At 45.8% G+C, this 6,370-nt stretch overlaps 2 protein-coding genes across 4 annotated transcripts in view; one reads left to right on the top strand and one right to left on the bottom strand.

The window, feature by feature from the left end:
• The window catches only part of LOC123513828, a 41,984-nt gene that overhangs the window by 29,835 nt on the left and 5,779 nt on the right, over positions 1-6,370 (top strand). The window lies entirely within an intron of this gene.
• Positions 1-6,370, bottom strand: part of LOC123513823 — a 31,554-nt gene that overhangs the window by 23,040 nt on the left and 2,144 nt on the right. The gene's annotated exons all lie outside the window — the stretch shown is intronic.

The raw sequence follows: 6,370 nt of genomic DNA, 5'->3' as shown, positions 1-6,370 counted from the left end.
CCCATTATTACTACTAACATGGAAAGGGTCGGGCGGGCAGCAAGCCGGACACCCTGACCGGGCCCGCCTTCCCCTCTCCCCTTAATACGGTGCGTGTGTCCAGGAGGCAGGCAGGTCCTTCCCCGCCCTCTCGTTGGCCTGCCGCCACTCCCGCTCCCTGGCGCCAGTGCTCCCGTGCATTCCCGGAGGCGACAGGGCCGTCCATCACGTGTGAGCAACTCCGAACAGTGCCCATCATTGAGGAACAAGCGTGAGAGTGGCGATGCGTGAGGCAGAGAGAGAGACCATTGGCGGGAAAGAAAATAATTACTTCATTAACTTTAATCAGCATCAAGAAGTCAGGGTCGCTCTACTGAAGCTCCACGACGACCAGCGGCTCCGTTTGATGTCATTCAACGAGAAATTACGAGAAACATGACCACTTATTTCGCAGTTCGCAAGTTGAAAATGAGAGAGAGAGAGAGAGAGAGAGAGAGAGAGAGAGAGAGAGAGAGAGAGAGAGAGAGAGAGAGAGAGAGAGAGAGAGAAAATCGAGATAATCAAGGTACGTATACACACAAGCAAGGTCAAGCGGTAACAGTAGCCACATGCCGAACATTCTTTTAAGACTTTTCCTCTCAGTAAGTCTCCGTCTGTTTACCATAATGTTCTAACCTTGACTCTGTTTCCTTTTGTTCTTTTACCACACACACACACACACACACACACACACACACACACACACGCCACTAATGACATACAGGCAGGCAGTATCAGAACACCCATAAGCTTACACGCACAAAAACCGTGGTGCTGAATAATGGTCGAGAGAAAAAACAAGAAAAAAGAAAGAAAGATAGTAAAAAGACTTACAATCACGGTGAAACAAATGAGAAGAAAAACGGGAACGCGAAACTGAGAGTCTTACACAATTGCCCTGAGCAGCATTTCCGGAGGGCGCCTCAGCCAGCACCTTGAGTTGAGCCTGCCACTTCAACTCCAGGCCCCATCCCCCGCCTTCCACGTCCCCGGCCTACACCCCGCACCCGAAACTCACAAATGGCTTTGGAATCACTCCAAAGATCAATGAAACAAAGACAACAACAAATAGGCGATAGATAAACAAATATGATCATGAAAATCAGACGGTTGAATTGATATGCCGTAAATAAAAAGCGAGTGAATATAAAAGAAGAGTATAAAATAAACCACGAGGTATCCATAGCGGGCATCGGCGGACCCAAACTGGACCTTCAGCGGGCAGAGGGCAGAAGCGGCCCAAGCCCACCCACAGCGGGGCGGCTCCTCCCTCCCTCAGGACGAGAGCCGCCGACACCACCGTCTGGCGCGTCTGGAACCTTGCAGGGCGCCGATATCTAATGCAAGGGAGGGGAACGAACAATTTTGCGAAGATTGTTTTTGTTGTTGTTTGAAGTGGGGGCAGTAAAGGGAGTGGTGCCGATGCTACTGCTGTTACGCAAATAGATAAGCTCAATTGTACGATATAATCCGGCGTCTTCCTCTCCCCCCACTCCCCGCACCTCCACTTCCCACAACACACAAGATTATGCACTGCGGACAACCCCAGTAACCTGCTGACCTCTCGGAGACGGTCTGTCCCTCTGTAAGCTTGAGTTGTTATGACGCCAGAGACTCGACCTAACTGCCACCGTGGTGAATGCGGCAGATGGTCTGGTTTTGCACATGTTCATTACACTGAATTACAAGACCGCGCCATGGAACTTATTGTATTGTCTACGTACGTGGTGGTAAGGATATAGTTGAAAGTCCCAAAGCATTTGTTGGCGTTTCATGTATATGTTACTTTCCTTTTGGCAATGTCTGTGTGTAATTCACCTCGGTCGTCTGCTGGTCACCCAGCCAGTCTTTCCCATTACGGAGCGAGCTCAGAGCTCATAGACCGATCTTCGGGTAAGACTGAGACCACATCACACACAACACACACCGGGAAAGCGAGGCCACAACCCCTCGAGTTACATCCCGTACCTATTTACTGCTAGGTGAACAGGGGCCACACATTTAGAGGCTTGCCCATTTGCCTCGCCGCTCCGGGACTCGAACCCGGCCCTCTCGATTGTGAGTCGAGCGTGCTAACCACTACACTACGCCGTGTGTAATGGTGTGTGTGTGTTTCACTGTTTGATCTGCTGCAGTCTCTGATGAGACAGCCAGACGTTACCCTACGGAACGAGCTCAGAGCTCATTATTTCCGATCTTCGGATAGGCCTCAGACCAGGCACACACCACACACCGGGACAACAAGGTCACAACTCCTTGATTTACATGCCGTACCTACTCAATGCTAGGTGAACAGGGGCTAAACGTGAAAGGAGACACACCCAAATATCTCCACCCGGCCGGGGAATCGAACCCCGGTCCTCTGGCTTGTGAAGCCAGTGCTCTAACCACTGAGCTACCGGGCGTGTGTGTGTGTGTGTGTGTGTACGTGTGTGTGTTTGCTTGCGTGGCGCACACACACACACACACACACACACACACTATATATTATAATTTTCAAAGGTGCGTCCTTCAGATCTTGCCTTTCGCGGCGTTTCCTAACTTATGATTCAACCACAACATTCCTTCGAGGCTGAAGCCACCAAAAACAAATGAAGCACAAGAAAAACCCTCTACCTCTCCTATATAAGGCTCACTTTTGCTTGGCTGACGTCTCTCAACAAACGCCCTTCTGTCAGGCTTCCCACGGGCCACTGTTCACCGGGCGGAGAAATCCGTGAGCTGATGTAACTCCCGATACCGCGGTAACTTAGCTACCTTCGGGCTGTGACGAAACGCCGCGGCTGTCAAACTGGCGCGAGACGGATTCATGTTGAGCCTTGCCATCACTCCTGCGTGTATTGCAATTACTTACAGGAGAATGACAGGACCGCCCGTGTAACTTTGTCACTAACAGTGTGTGTGTGTGTGTGTGTGTGTGTGTGTGTGTGTGTGTGTGTGTGTGTGTGTGTGTGTGTGTGTGTGTGTGTGTGTGTGTATGTGTGTGAATGAACATAGCTAGTAGCTATCTGTCTACCTATCTATCTCTACCCATCTCTCTCTCTCTCTCTCTCTCTCTCTCTCTCTCTCTCTATATATATATATATATATATATATATATATATATATATATATATATATATATATATATATATATATATATATATATATATATATATATATATATATAGAGAGAGAGAGAGAGAGAGAGAGAGAGAGAGAGAGAGAGAGAGAGAGAGAGAGAGAGAGAGAGAGAGAGAGAGAGAGAGAGAGGGCCGGGGCACACAAACAGATAGATACACAGAGACATGTAGAGATGTGTCAACGTTACACACACACACACACCCGGTAGCTCAGTGGTTAGAGCGCTGGCTTCACAAGCCAGAGGACTGGGGTTCGATTCCCCGGCCGGGTGGAGATATTTGGGTGTCTCCTTTCACGTGTAGCCCTTGTTCAGCTAGCAGTGAGTAGGTACGGGATGTAAATCTAGGAGTTGTGACCTTGTTGTCGCGGTGTGTGTTGTGTGCCTGGTCTCAGGCCTATCCGAAGATCGGAAATAATGAGCTCTGAGCTCGTTCCGTAGGGTAACGTCTGGCTGTCTCGTCAGAGACTGCAGCAGATCAAACAGTGAAACACACATCTACTATACATGTAATGTTTCATATTTCAAAATTAAATGTAATTCTTTCTATTTCAAAATCAAAGTGGCACTGCCTCATGGAACTTCTTGAATAAAGTTCACATTAGAAAAAAAAGAGCTCTTCTTGTTTCCTCAAGTCGTAATAAGGAGACGGGGAAACAGCAACATGAAAGCGTGAGTGGTCGCCTTGCTTTCTTTAGCAGCGAGACCCGTCGGAAATGTGTGAAGCGGAAGATGAAGCCCCGCGGAGAAAACTCATAAACTGCAGGGCGGCTTATCATCGTACCGCAAAGAGGGACTTAAGAAAACATCCGGGGTGAGTGAGCAGCGAAAACAAAATAGCATCGCCGGAGGGAAAGCTCGCGGCAACCCCAGATGGGCCTGTCATCAATGGGGTGGTGCGCGGAACCTCTAAGCGCGGAACACTGTACTGTACCCTGTGCTCGGCGGTTGCTGGGACTTTCACTCGCACTTGTACTTATAAATATTCCCAAGAAGTCGACCTTGTAGTTATACGTTGGACATTTCTTGTCAGAAGAAGCCACGAGAGAGGATGTCATTGTTCTCCGCAAAAAAATAAATAAATAAATAAAAAAAAAAAAAAAAAAAAAAGGTTCGCAAAACATGAACAAATCCTTAAGGCAAACAGGTCACCCTTCACCAAGCTGGCACCACCACCACCACCATCCATTCACTCCTCCACCTCGACTTCCTCCTGGATCATCGTCTTGGTCATCAAACTTATGGAACTCCAAGTCTTTTATTTAGCCACATATTCCCCGCTCCCCATCTCTCTCTCTCTCTCTCTCTCTCTCTCTCTCTCTCTCTCTCTCTCTCTCTCTCTCTCTCTGTGTGTGTGTGTGTGTGTGTGTGTATGATTTATATTTTGTGACACCAAGGTGCATACCCTCAAATCATTTCGTGGACAATACAAGTCTATAATAGACAGTCTTCTCTTCTTATAACCAAGTTTGGCAGCGCAACAGATCCGGTATGGGGGTGAAGTGTGAGGGGGGAAGGGGGTCAGGGACGCTGCGGTGTGATGTGTGACCTGTGCCGCCGTGACCCGCACAATATGGCTCCAGGCACTGCCCAAGCATTCCCATCCTGATCCCGGTTATACTGCTCAAGTGTTCAAGACGTGTTCTCCCTCAAACCGTCCCTCCTTTCTCTTATCTTGCCTTCATCGACATTTTAGCGCTTCCAAACAATGGGCCATATTCTGAAACCACGGGTTTTTAGCAACTTTTCTTTCTTTTAGTGACAGATTGAGATTTCTTCGCTATTGATAGGGGAAAGACTCTTGACAACCCAGCTAAGGATCTCTGAGACCTTTGAAAATAGTCTTGGTGAGAAAGCAAAACGTTTCAGATTAGCTAATAAGTTTTCACTGAATGATATTTTAATTATGGAAAATGTATATAGAAAGATTACAACTACAATTAAGTGCATCATGGTGTCAAATGTACACGAGAGAGAGAGAGAGAGAGAGAGAGAGAGAGAGAGAGAGAGAGAGAGAGAGAGAGAGAGAGAGAGAGAGAGAGATAGATACTGTATGTTCATGGGCCACAATTTTTCAGACCTTACCTTGGAAAAGCTGTTCCCTTTCTTTCTCTTGCACGACTGACTCGCTTTGAAGTAAATTAGGGAAGAAGGCGCGTGGTTGGGTACTGGCACAGCGCTTCAAGGCAGGGATTCCATGATTTGTATATTTAATTCGCAAGAGTATCAGAGGTTGACAGAATACACAACTGGACAGAAAAAAATACCACACGAAATGATAAATCCTTGAATGTTAGGAACCAAAATAAGACTAAAACCAATGGAAAAATTGTTCTTCTATTTTTATCTTACGTCGCTGTTTGTTTTTATTTTCAACTTTTTTTTTTTCCGTGGATCTCAACTCCATTGTAGAAACTTTTGTAAGAAAACCAAGTACTCGAAAAATATATATTGGGAAAACGTTACATGATATGACAAGAATGCGGGAGAATGTAAAGCTACTCATTCTGTCACGGTGCGTGGATGTTTGACCGCGACACTTCCCTTGCTCCTTAATGTAATGGTGAAATTGTCTCAAAACTCAGGCAACGCACAGAGAAGAAAAAGAAAAAGAAGAAGAAGAAGAAGAAGTAAAAAAAGACGAAGAAGGAGAAGAGGAGGAAGAAGAAGAAAAAGAAGATGAAGTAAAGAAGAAGAAGAAGATGAAGATGAAGATGAAGATGAAGAAGAAGAAGAAGAAGAAGAAGAAGAAGAAGAAGAAGAAGAAGAAGAAGAAGAAGAAGAAGAAGAAGAAGAAGAAGAAGAAGAAGAAGAAGAAGAAGAAGAAGAAGAAGAAGAAGAAGAAGAAGAAAATGATGATGATGAAGAAAAAGAAAAGATAAAAGAAAAGAAAAAAAAGAAAAGAACAAGAACAAGAAAAAAGAACAAGAAGAAAAAAAAAGGAATAAAAGAAGAAATAGTAATAGAATTGAATTTCTTCTTCCTTCTTTTTTTTTTTTTTTGCAAGCAGAATACAAATAGACTGCCATTCATAATCCACAACCACAATCCAATTAGCTGTCTGGCCTGCAGCGCTTCAGAGAGTCCCACCACGCTGCTCACACGCTATCGGGCAGACCACACAGTAACGTAAGTACTGGAGACGTTGCTTCTCCACTGTGTATGTATGTGTGTACGACTATGTTATGTATACTCTGCAGCTGCCTTTGTATAGATCAACTGGACTCCTGA

The sequence above is a fragment of the Portunus trituberculatus genome, chromosome 37 (assembly GCF_017591435.1).
Source record: "Portunus trituberculatus isolate SZX2019 chromosome 37, ASM1759143v1, whole genome shotgun sequence".
NCBI lineage: Eukaryota > Metazoa > Arthropoda > Malacostraca > Decapoda > Portunidae > Portunus > Portunus trituberculatus.
The sequence above is the reverse complement of the archived record's forward strand: the minus strand, read 5'-3'. Positions and strand labels throughout refer to the sequence as shown.